This window comes from Saccopteryx bilineata, chromosome 4 (assembly GCF_036850765.1).
Source record: "Saccopteryx bilineata isolate mSacBil1 chromosome 4, mSacBil1_pri_phased_curated, whole genome shotgun sequence".
Lineage (NCBI taxonomy): Eukaryota > Metazoa > Chordata > Mammalia > Chiroptera > Emballonuridae > Saccopteryx > Saccopteryx bilineata.
This window is the reverse complement of record NC_089493.1, coordinates 39,895,435-39,907,458: the sequence shown is the minus strand read 5'-3', so window position 1 is coordinate 39,907,458 and position 12,024 is coordinate 39,895,435. Positions and strand designations below refer to the sequence as shown.

General features: G+C 38.3%; 1 protein-coding gene across 1 annotated transcript in view; it reads left to right on the top strand.

Moving 5' to 3' along the window:
• Positions 1–12,024, top strand: part of MNAT1 (MNAT1 component of CDK activating kinase) — a 255,821-nt gene that overhangs the window by 205,469 nt on the left and 38,328 nt on the right. The gene's annotated exons all lie outside the window — the stretch shown is intronic.

The following is a 12,024-nucleotide window of genomic DNA, read 5'->3' as shown; positions in this document are numbered from 1 at the left end:
AAGGAGGGGTTGGGGGTGGAGAAGCAAATGGGCGCTTCCCCTATGTGCCCTGGCCGGATATCGAACCCGGGTCCCCCGCACGCCAGGCCGATGCTCTACTGCTGAGCCAACCGGCCAGGGCCAATATTGGGTTTTTTATTAACTAGTATTAATACCCTGGGAAGTTTACTACTGTCTTGTCTGTTTCCTCATTTTCAAAATTATGAAGTTAATATTAATGCTTATCTCATAGAGTGTAAGGATTAAAAAGTGAATAAATGATAAACCCTTAGAGTAATGTCTGACACATGGTAAATACTATACAAACGTTAGCTATTTGAGTAACAGATTGCTACCATTGGAGAAAGTGAAGTGGGAGGAGGTGGAAGAGGGTGTAGGGTAAACAGTGATGGAAGGAGACTTGACCTGGGCTGATGAACACACACTACAGCATGCAGATGATGTATTATACAGTTGTATACCTGGAAGCTATATCATTTTATTAACCAATGTCATCCCAGTAAATTCAATTAAAAAAGTAATTGAGTAATATGAATTGTGAGTCATAAAACTGTTCACACCTTTTATCATAGAAATCAGTATCAAAGACCAACTTCCACCTCCTGAGCCTGGAGGTGGGAGTGAGGATTGATTTTAAGCAGGCAAAGGGGATCTTACTGAGGTGATGGGAATGTTCCAAAGCAGGAGTGTGGTGATGGCAGTGCAATTTAGTAAATTTACTAAAAATCATTGAATTCCACATGTCAAACGAGTCAGTTTTATGATATGTAAATTATACCTCCATAAAGTTATTAAAAGTAAAAATAAATAAGTAAATGAAAACAAGAAGGAAAAAAACTGCTGCCATTGGAATGAACATTTGTTACTGGGAATATTGCTTATAGGTAGTGAGCCCTATAAATATTGAATTTTAATGTATTTTTAAAGTTTAAGTTTATCTTAACTTTGTTGATTAGTTTTGTTTTCTCCTTCTGAGATTATCATAATCTCGTAATATCTCATATCATAATTTCTCATTATCAAAATACATTTTCAGGCCAAAGTTATTTTAATATAAAAACAATTTCAAATTATGGGTCATTTGATTGTCCTGTATGATGATCTCTGTGAGTTTGACTCTTTTGCAGAATTTTTTAATTTTTAATCTAGGTACTGTTTCTGTTTCCATAATTTCTATTTTTTATTAAGTGTAAAGATTTTGAAAAGCCTATTAAGAATAATATTACCCTGTAGTTGATTTTTTTTTTTTTTGTATTTTTCTGAAGCTGGAAATGGGGAGACAGACAGACTCCCGCATGTGCCCGACCGGGATCCACCCGGCACGCCCAGGAGGGGCGATGCTTTGCCTCTCTGGGGCGTAGCTCTGCTGCGACCAGAGCCACTCTAGCGCCTGGGGCAGAGGCCAAGGAGCCATCCCCAGCGCCTGAGCCATCCCCAGCGCCTGGGCCATCTTTGCTCCAATGGAGCCTTGGCTGCGGGAGGGGAAGAAAGAGACAGAGAGGAAGGAGGGGGGGGGGTGGAGAAGCAAATGGGCGCTTCTCCTATGTGCCCTGGCCGGGAATCAAACCTGGGTCCCCCGCACACCAGGCCAACGCTCTACCGCTGAGCCAACCGGCCAGGGCCCTGTAGTTGATTTTTTATCCAAATATCAAACATATATAATTTTTTTTTTTTTGTATTTTTCTGAAGCCGGAAACGGAGAGACAGTCAGACAGACTCCCGCATGCGCCCCACCGGGATCCACCCGGCACGCCCACCAGGGGCGGAGGCTCTGCCCACCAGGGGGTAATGCTCTGCCCCTCCAGGGCATCGCTCTGCCTCGACCAGAGCCACTCTAGCGCCTGGGGCAGAGGCCAAGGAGCCATCCCCAGCGCCTGGGCCATCTTTTGCTCCATTGGAGCCTTGGCTGTGGGAGGAGAAGAGAGAGACAGAGAGGAAGGGGGGGTGGAGAAGCAAATGGGCGCTTCTCCTATGTGCCCTGGCCGGGAATCGAACCCAGGTGCCCCGCACGCCAGGCCGACGCTCTACCGCTGAGCCAACTGGCCAGGGCCAAATATATATAATTTGCACATATCATACCAAGGAGAATTCTTTCCCAGTCAGTGTTTTATAACATTAGTAGTAATCAATGAATACTTGTTAAAGGCTTAAATATTATAGATAAGGAAGAAGTGAGATGAGTATGCTGGTAGGTCTTTGTCATTTATCTTTTGCTTATAATTCTTTCAAACAACACTTACTGGAAAATGTTAAGTGTTTTTTTTTCTCTCTGTTTTTTTTTTTTTTTTACAGAGACAGAGAGTCAGAGAGAGGGCTAGATAGGGACAGACGAGAACGAAGAGAGATGAGAAGCATCAATCATCAGTTTTTCGTTGCGACACCTTAGTTGTTCATTGATTGCTTTCTCATATGTGCTTTGATTGTGGGCCTTCAGCAGATCGAGTAACCCCTTGCTGGAGCCAGCGGCCTTGGGTCCAAGCTGGTGAACCTTGCTCAAACCAAATGAGCCCGCACTCAAGCTGGCGACCTCGGGGTCTCAAACCTGGATCCTCTGCATCCCAGTCTGACTCTCTATCCACTGCGCCATCACTTGGTCAGGCATTAAGTGTTTTTAAAGGCACTTTTGAGTTTTGTAAATAATGATTTTAGTAATAAAATGTAGAAAAGAATTAAGTGAGGGTCTTTAAAAACATCAGCAAGAAAAGAGTCTCTCTTTTAATCATATGTTGGCTAGCCTGTTAATTAAAGGTACTATTAAGTGTACAACCACTAGTTAATTCTTCATTTGTTTATGTTGGGCAGATAAAATATGTATATTATGCTCACTTTGTTAAAGATGGCGCTGCCTACGTGGAAGCCCATTGCCCAGGTGATATTAGTTGCCCTTCTTGCTTGGAATGGGTGTGATTATATTGATACTAATGTGTGTTGGGGCGGGCTGTGGACAGGCAGGATCCTTGTAGCCTGGGGCTTGGTTTTAGGACTAAGCCTTTCCCACCCTTTTTGATGTAAGGTGGTGCACTCTCATGAGGAATCCCATTATGCCTCAGATAAGTGACTTTGTATGGGAGACTTCCTTATTTGTATATTGGATTAAAGGTTTTGGTTTCTTCACTATAAAGTGGGGTAGACCCGGAGCTTGCTCTCTCTCAGTTCCTGAGATTATTAGCATTAGAAGAGAGAGCAGAGAGGAGAGCAGAGAGAGGTACGTGGAGGAGGCCAGGAGAAGCAGCCAAGATGGCAGAGTGTTGAAGGAGAAGTGAGTTTGTGCAGAGAGGAGATGGGGAACAGAGAAACCTTTGATTCTAGGAAACTTGAATAAGTCAGTAGCTTTGTGAGCACTGAATGAGTGGGTTTTAGAGCCCAGTGTGTGTTTTTACTTGCCCGCTGGGTACAAGCTAGGATTAAAGCTAATGGCCCACCAGTTCTTGGCTCCATTGTTTCATTACCATCTGTTCGAATCTAATGTGAACCTGCATGGGCCAGGCGGCTGTGATGGTGGCTGTGGATACTGGCTTTACTGCTTGGCAAGAACTCAGGATCTCAGGCTAGGATTCAGGTAACTATTCAGAGGTGTCAACTGAAAGACTCATGTTCTCTTAAAAACCACTTTCAAGTACAGATAACTTTATTTTCTTTAAGTATGTAGAAATTATATTTCCATTTAAAGAGACTATTTTCTTTAAAAAAGAAAAATCAGAAGATTGAGTTCTTAGGAAATTATTAGACATGTGTAGCTTGGTGACTTTCTTAACCTTTCAAATGTAAAACATGTTGGCTCTAGGGTCAAAGAACCTTGCTAATTTATAGTTATCATGTTCTATGATTTTAACCTAGGTCTGCTTTCTTTTTCTGTCTCCTTATTAACTAAGATATAATTCATGCTTTTCATTTCTCTTAATCCTTCTACCATGACTTTGCCAATAAGTATCTAGCATTAGAAACATTAGATTTTTACACATGCTATTAGAAAGCTGTCATTCAATCCTATTTTTATAAAGAATAGAGATTATAAAAATTTAGATTTGAAAGAAGATACAATACAGATGGTGCAAAAGTAGGTTTACAGTTGTGAGTATGAAAAACAATGTTTTTTTCTTATTATTTATTATTTACTGTATTACTGTCCATATGAACAACTGCAAATCTCTAGTAAGCTTTTTCTTTAAGAGTTTGCCTCAATCATTGGAGTCACATGTAGCTTTATTAAGAACTTCTGTGAAAATAAATAAGTTCATTCAGTTTTCCCTGTTATAAAGGTAATATTCATTACAGAAAAACTTTGAAAATATAAGTAAACAGAAGAAAAATTACGTTTCAACTATTGAGTTACTGCTTTTTTTTAATATGCAAAGTCATAATAAGCCATAAATGGTCTCTACACTCAGGAAATAATTACCCATATCCTCTATGCTTTTTTTCCTTAGCACTTTATTATCTAAATGTCAACCCTCTTCTTCCTAGTTTGGAAGCAGCCATTATCACTACTCCTCAAAGAAAAATCCAGCAAGTGGAAACTAGATAGTTGGTTCTGCTGGTACAGAATCAAAATATACTTAAGCTTTGCTTCTAATAATATTCAATTATTTTAACATGATAAGAATGCCCAAAGTAGTCATTATTCTGATTTGAAGGTAATGGTACCATGTTTTTTTGTTTCTCTGTGTAACTGGTTTTAAATGTAAAAACATAAATCCTAAAGAGTGGGAGTGGAAAAACGGGGATGGTTTTCATTTGCTACAATTTCCTGTGAGACAGAGCTCTAAACAAAGCCCATATTTACACAAGACAATATAGTTTTATATACAGTGGTATATTCAGCACATTTTGAAATTCTTTAACTAGTCGTCTGTATTTAATACTTTCATAGTAAATGTGTTTAATAATGCTGGGTGAAATTTGAAATAATTTAAAAATAATTTTACAGTAGAAACACCAGTTAAATCAAACTTTTGGTAATAAATGTCGGAAAAAAATGAATCATTTTTGCTGCCACTGCAAAATCAATTGTGTAACTGTTCTTTTTAAACTGACTTTTACATTACTAAATTCTAAACACTGCACTCCTGTAACTTGTCAGAAGCAGGTTTTGGTTAATAGATATTTTTAGTGATGTAATGGGAACTTTTGGCAGTGAGTCAGAATATAATGGACTGTGATTAATGTTTTAATAAGTACTTTTCTATTGCTCATGATGTGGAGGAGAAATGGTTTCCTGCTTGGATTGATAGGAGAATAGCAGGTGTGCATATAGTGTTATTTAAAAAGCATTGGAGTATTTTTTGTAGAATAACATTAATGTTTTTATATGTATAAAATCTCTTAGGAGATGCATATATTTCTACAGAAGCTTGCACCTGATATGTAGAAGTATAATTAGGAGATAATTATCGATGCCTAATTAATTTTTTAATTTTTAAAACTTTTGGTCTTTGTTTTCTTACTTCAAGTCTCTGTTAAGTTGACACTAGTTCTTACTATAAGTTAAAAGAAAATCAGGTAACTGCTTGAATCCTAGGATATATAAGTTCTATGTTTCATTGTTTCTAAAACATTCACATTGTTTAAAATTAAAATAAAAAATTTAAACTTTTCTAAAACGTTTTCCTCTTAAGGCCAGAAAGTACAGGTTGATAGTCAGAAGGAATAGTGAGCATTTGAGATTCCTCCATTACAAGGGCACTAATGCAACCTATAAACTCAACCAAGTTCAGAAGTTCTGAACGTGAAACCCAGGAGGTTCTGTGTCAGCCTTGGAATCTGAATACATGAAGAGAAATCAGAAGTATTGGTGTGCCAAATCTGAGGGGCTTTTTACAGTTTTCTGGTTCTTTCATTTTTCTCAACTTTATTTTGGCAATTTATACATAATAAGTATACATTATTTTTGTAGGTAAAGAGTACTATGGCTCAGTAGATACAGTTTACTTGGGAATAGTATTGTACTACTTCGTATACCTTCTGCTCTATGTTTGCCTTTTTAAATATATGTAAAACAGAGCATTTGTCTAAATGTACACTTCTCTGGGAGAAAATGCATAATCTTCATCAGTTTCAATGGAATCTTGCTCCCAGTAAAAGATTTGGAGTGATGGTTCTCACACTTTGGCATACATCAGAATCACTTGGAGGTTTTCCTAAAGCTCAGGTTGCTTGGCCCTACCTCCAAGGTTTCTGATTCAGTAGAACTGGAATGGGGCCCCAGAATTTTCATTTCAAATAAGTTCCCAAGTGATACTGATATTGTTTGGGCATATACTCTAAGAACTACTGGTATAGCCTTGGTAAATAGCCTTCTAAACCTTTTCCTATTTTTCATATATAATGTATATTTTACAAAACACTTATGTTATATTGTTACCTCTTTTAACTTTGTATAATTTTCCATATTTATCCATAGCATCATTTAAAGGATTTCATATCATAATTTATTTAACCAGTTCTCTATTAGACATTTAGGTCACTTTTCATTTGTTGTTTTTATAAACATTGTTACTAAATTGTTGTGTAATCTTCCAATTATTTTATTAGCAAAATCCCTGGATTGCAGGATAGACGTGTTTCTAAGTCCCATTTGAGGCTAAATGACTTTTAACATCTGGCAGGCACCTGAACAGCAGTAAATGTAATGACCACTGCTTTAAAATGACAGAAGAAAATTTAAAAGTAAAAAAAAGAAAAAAAAAACTTTCATTTTTGGTTCAGCAGTTTACATATTTTTAATGATGAAAACTTGTTTGATCAGTAGATTTTTCTAAGTTAAAAACATTTATTTCAATCTTTGTAACCATAATGAAATATCTAGGGAGTAATAATAGTTTTTAAAAAATTAATTGGGAGATATTTGCCTTGTTTTACTGTCACATACACAGAGTTTACAGTTTACACAAAATTTATATTACTATGTTTATGCCAGCATTATGGAGCTATTCAGATTCAGTGCATGTGTTTTAAAATAAAAACACTGTACTTTATGCCTTGAAAATAGCAAAACTGTGATATAGATTAATGTGGGAAAGGTGTTTTTTTTATTCTATTTAAAGCCATCATAAAAAAAACCTAAGAGACTGTTTTTGAATTTGAAAAAATGAAGTATTCATTCATCCACTTAAAAAGTTTGTTTTACTGAATTTATTGGGGTGACATTGATTAATAAAATTATACAGGTTTCAGGTGCACAATTCTACAATACATCATCTGTGTATTGCATTGTGCTCACCACCTCAAGTCAGGTCTCCCTCCATCACCATCTGTCGCCCCTCTACCCTCCTCCACCTTTAAAATTAAGAAATAGAAATATATATTAAACCTCTCTATTGTGTTGTAAAACCATCCTGGCAAACAGTATCCTCCTCCTCGACTCTCAAAGTACTAAACTCATACAGAGAAAAATAATCACAAAGGGAGTTCCACAAATGTAATCACTGACAGGTGTCCAACCCTGAGGGTCTTGCATAAAACAAGGCAGGAATTGGGTGGAGAGAATTGACAACAGGGACACAAACTGAATGATTTTCCCCAGCAGAGAAATGTGTTACGTTATGGAGTAATGGTAACTAGACTCAGATAAACAGACACATTGGCATAGCTGAGTACAGTAAGTCATAGAAAAATGAATAAAGTATCAGGATGGTCAGTCTCACCATGTTCTTTCTTTTGACTTAGTTTTACCATGCAGTCTCTCCTGGAGGTGGTGTTTTTGGAGTTCTCCTTAGGTTGTTGTTTTTTTTTCTTCCACATTTTGCCATTGGCAACTTTACCCCTTCCTTACAACTCCTTCCTTTCTAATTACATTTACATTTTTTATTCTTTTATCATAAAACTTACATTTACTGTATTATCTATTTATTTGGACTTGAACCTTTTAAAATAAACTATGCTGATACTTTGGGAGAATTAATATTAATGTTTTTGTTAGTGATTATGAAGTTTGCTTAGGTTTTATGTGGACTGCCTCAATCCAGTTTTACCCATAATGTTAATCTATGCAGTTGGCAGAGTGTGAGGTCTTTCAGTAACACTTATACCATGTTATCCCTGAGTCAAAGTAGGCTCAGTCAGAAATAATTGTCACCGGAGATCTTTTGATGGAGATTCAGTCTTTATTGTGGACTTGAATCACAATGCTGTTAATTTAGTCCTACTCTGTTTAGAAAACTTGAAAGGTCTTCTCCAGTTATAAAATGAACTCATTATCTCAGGAATCACCCTTATTCTATCTACAAAGACTTGTTGCTTTACATATTTTAAAAAGAGAAACATGTCCTCTAACATGTGGCTTTCAGAGATACAGTTCCTTCATTAGAGAGGACCCTTTCTTTATTTGGCTCTGGAAAAGACCTTCAAGTTGGGATACTTACTTAGGCCTTGATATAAAATACAGACACATGCACTCTCTAAGATGCTTTACCCATTTAATAAATTTTATTACCTGTTATATAAAAAAATGTGTGTGGAGGGTAGTGGTAAAGGAAGAGGTGGGTGGGCTTCTGTTTATCTTTTGAAAAGATGCAAAATGTTTCCAATACCAAAAATAGAATAAATTTCTGAGAAGCTATTGCCTTTTGCCCAGGTATGTGCGTGGCCCAAAAGATAGTATTAACTTTAATTTTGATTGTAACCCATTGCAGTGGGTAAAAGTGATATCAGATTGTGGCTTTAATTTGTACTTCCCCAGTGACTTATGTTGAGCATATTTATATATTTTTATGAACCATTCTAATATCCTCTTTGTTGAAATGTTTATTCAGATATTTTTATCGTCTTAAAAAGTTAATGAGTTCTTTGTATGTTATGTAACTTGTCAATATTTTCTTCCATGGTTTATCTTCATTTTTTTTCTTTGTTTTTTTAAGAGAGAGAGGGGCAAGGAAGTACAGCTGGACCGGAAGGGAGAGAGATGAGAAATATCAACTTGTTGTTATGGCACCTTAGTTGTTCATTGATTGCTTTCTCATATGTGCCTTGACTGGGGAGCTTCAGCAAAGCCAGTGATCTCTTGCTCAGCTAGCGACCTTGGAGTTTTGAACCTGAGTCCTACGCCACCACCTGATCAGGCTATCTTTTCATTTTTTAAATGGTGCCTTTTGAAGCATAACATTGAATTTTGATTTTCATTGCACCAATTTTTTTCTTTCACAGATTATACTTTGGTGCTATATCTGAGGCACCTTTGATTAATCAGAGTTCATGAAGAGTTTCTGCTATATTTTCCTCTGAAAGTTTTATAGTTTTAAGTCTTATTTAGAGGTCTGTGAGTCTATGATCTGTTATTTTTTTTGTGTATCATGTGAGATACAGGTCCAAGTTTATCTTTCTGCACATAGATACCCAACTGTCCCAGTGTCATTTGTTGAAAAGAATATCCTTTCCTTGTTGAATTCCCTTTAAAGTCATGTGTTTTGCATATTATCCTCAGGAATTCTTACTATAAGCAAAGCTATGTGATTATTGAGTCTTGAATTTTTCTTTGACCTGAGAAATGTTGTCTTTCCTTTTCCCGAATTACATTTTTAGCTTTGAACCTATCTGGAATAGTGAGTGTTAGAAGTGTGTATTATGTTTGAGGAATGTTTAATTTTAAATGTGAAAACTGTAAAGAAACATTTCACATCTTTCCTGTCAATGTCTAATTAAATCTTGAAATAAATATTTATTATTACTTCTTTAGATCCAAGATCCTCAGCAAGGAAACATTTTGACAGTAACCACCCTCTTTCAACCTCAAACAAGCAAACACCCAACTTTCTAATGTCAAGAAGTCTAAATTTTGTTTCAGTCTTCGAACCCAAAATGTTTGTATTCAGAGGTCAGAAAAATATAACATGCCTTGGTAAAGCAAAACTGGCTCCCTTAATTACTTTTCCAGGTCAAAAATTAGAGGTCATTGAGGCAGTGTTTAGTTTTGGCTGTGTTACAAATACTGTCATCAGTTAATTCCAGAGTATTTGCTTAAGAAGACATTGTCCTTCAAAATCCTTATTACTAAAGGTTTATCTTACTTCTTTATCTTTTTAAGTCTGTTTCCCTCTCTAGGTTGTAAATTCTTCTAAGTCTGGAAACATCTCTTACCCATTTACAGTTTTTCCCTCACTGCACCCCATTCCACCTCTTCTGATGGTGCCTTGAGGGCACAGATGTCCTGAAATGATTTTTTTTTTTTTTTTTTCTGAAGCTGGAAACGGGGAGAGACAGACTCCCGCATGCGCCCGACTGGGATCCACCCGGCACGCCCACCAGGGGCGATGCTCTGCCCCTCCGGGGCGTCGCTCTGCCGCGCGACCAGAGCCACTCTAGCGCCTGGGGCAGAGGCCAAGGAGCCATCCCCAGCACCCAGGCCATCTTTGCTCCAATGGAGCCTCGCTGCGGGAGGGGAAGAGAGAGACAGAGAGGAAGGGGGGAGGTGGAGAAGCAAATGGGCGCTTCTCCTATATGCCCTGGCCGGGAATTGAACCCGGGTCCCCCGCATGCCAGGCCGACGCTCTACCGCGGAGCCAACTGGCCAGGGCCCTGAAATGACATTTTAAACTGAAGACCACTTAGGTATAACAGAGAGTGCCAATATGCTTCTTCCTTCTCAGAGTATTAAATGTAGTCATGATGGGTGCTAAAATTATGAACACCAGCCAATTGTTGTTCCTCCTTCAAGTGCTGACATCTGAAAATGGAGACTTATGTAAACAAGCATCCCATTATATGGGAAAGTGTCAAGGAGGCGGCTTCATGGAGATGGTGGAATATCATCTACATTTTAAAGGAGAAACTTGAGTCTGTAGTGCATGCATAGACCATTGTGTTACATGAGAAGGAGAGAGATTTGAAAGAACATGGTGTCTTAATAGGGATATAAATAGTTCAGTCTGACTAGACCACAGATTGTGACAGAGGGACAAGAAAGTAGTTCGGATTCAGTTCATGAGAGTCTTATTTGCCACATTAAGTCTTTTGGATGGTATATGTTTTCCCCTTTTATTTCTGTGTCCTAAAACAATGTTGAAAACCACCATTTTCTTGATAGCTGTCCTCTGGACCATGCACTTTTTAATTTTTTTGGTATTTTTCTGAAGCTAGAAATGGGGAGGCAGTCAGACAGACTCCCGCATGCGCCTGACCAGGATCCACCTAGCACGCCACCAGGGGGCGATGCTCTGCCCATCCGGGGCGACGCTCTGTTGCGACCAGAGCCACTCTAGCACCTAAGGCAGAGGCCATGGAGCCATCCTCAGCGCCCGGGCCATCTTTGCTCCAGTGGAGCCTTGGCTGCGGGAAGGGAAGAGAGAGACAGAGAGGAAGGAGAGAGGGAGGGGTGGAGAAGCAGATGGGCGCTTCTCCTGTGTGCCCTGGCCGAGAATTGAACCCGGGACTTCCACACACCAGGCCGACGCTCTACCACTGAGCAAACCGGCCAGGGCCCATGCACTTTTAATTATAGGGAGCTGTTGAAGAACTTTTACTAGGTCACACATTTAGATTTACATTTTAGAAAAATACTTCTGAAGGCAGCAATGTGGAGGATGTATTTGAGTAGGCTGAAATAAACAAAAAATAGCCAAAAATATAGACATCTGAACAGTGAGAATGGAGGTAGGAGAATGAATCTTAGATTTAAGAGACAGAATTAGGCCTGACCTGTGGTGGCGCAGTGGATAAAGCGTCAACCTTGAAACGCTAAGGTCACTGGTTCAAAATCCTGAGCTTGCCTGGTCTTGGCACATATGAGAGTTGATGCTTCCTGATCCTCCCCTCCTTCTCTCTCTCTCTTTTTTCTCTCTCTTCTCTCTAAAATGAATAAATACAGTCTTAAAAAAGAAGAGACAGAATTAATAGGACTCGCAACTAAATTTAACGTGGAAAGTAACGAATAGTCTAGGAAAATGCCATGGTTTTGACTTGAGTGTCTGGACAATTATGATGACTTTCAGGGCAAGAAAGCCACCTTCAAAATTTTGTATGGCCTACAGAATTTGACCCTGGTACACAAGACTTTGTGTGTGAGAGCTGCAACATGTATCTGAAAGATTAAGG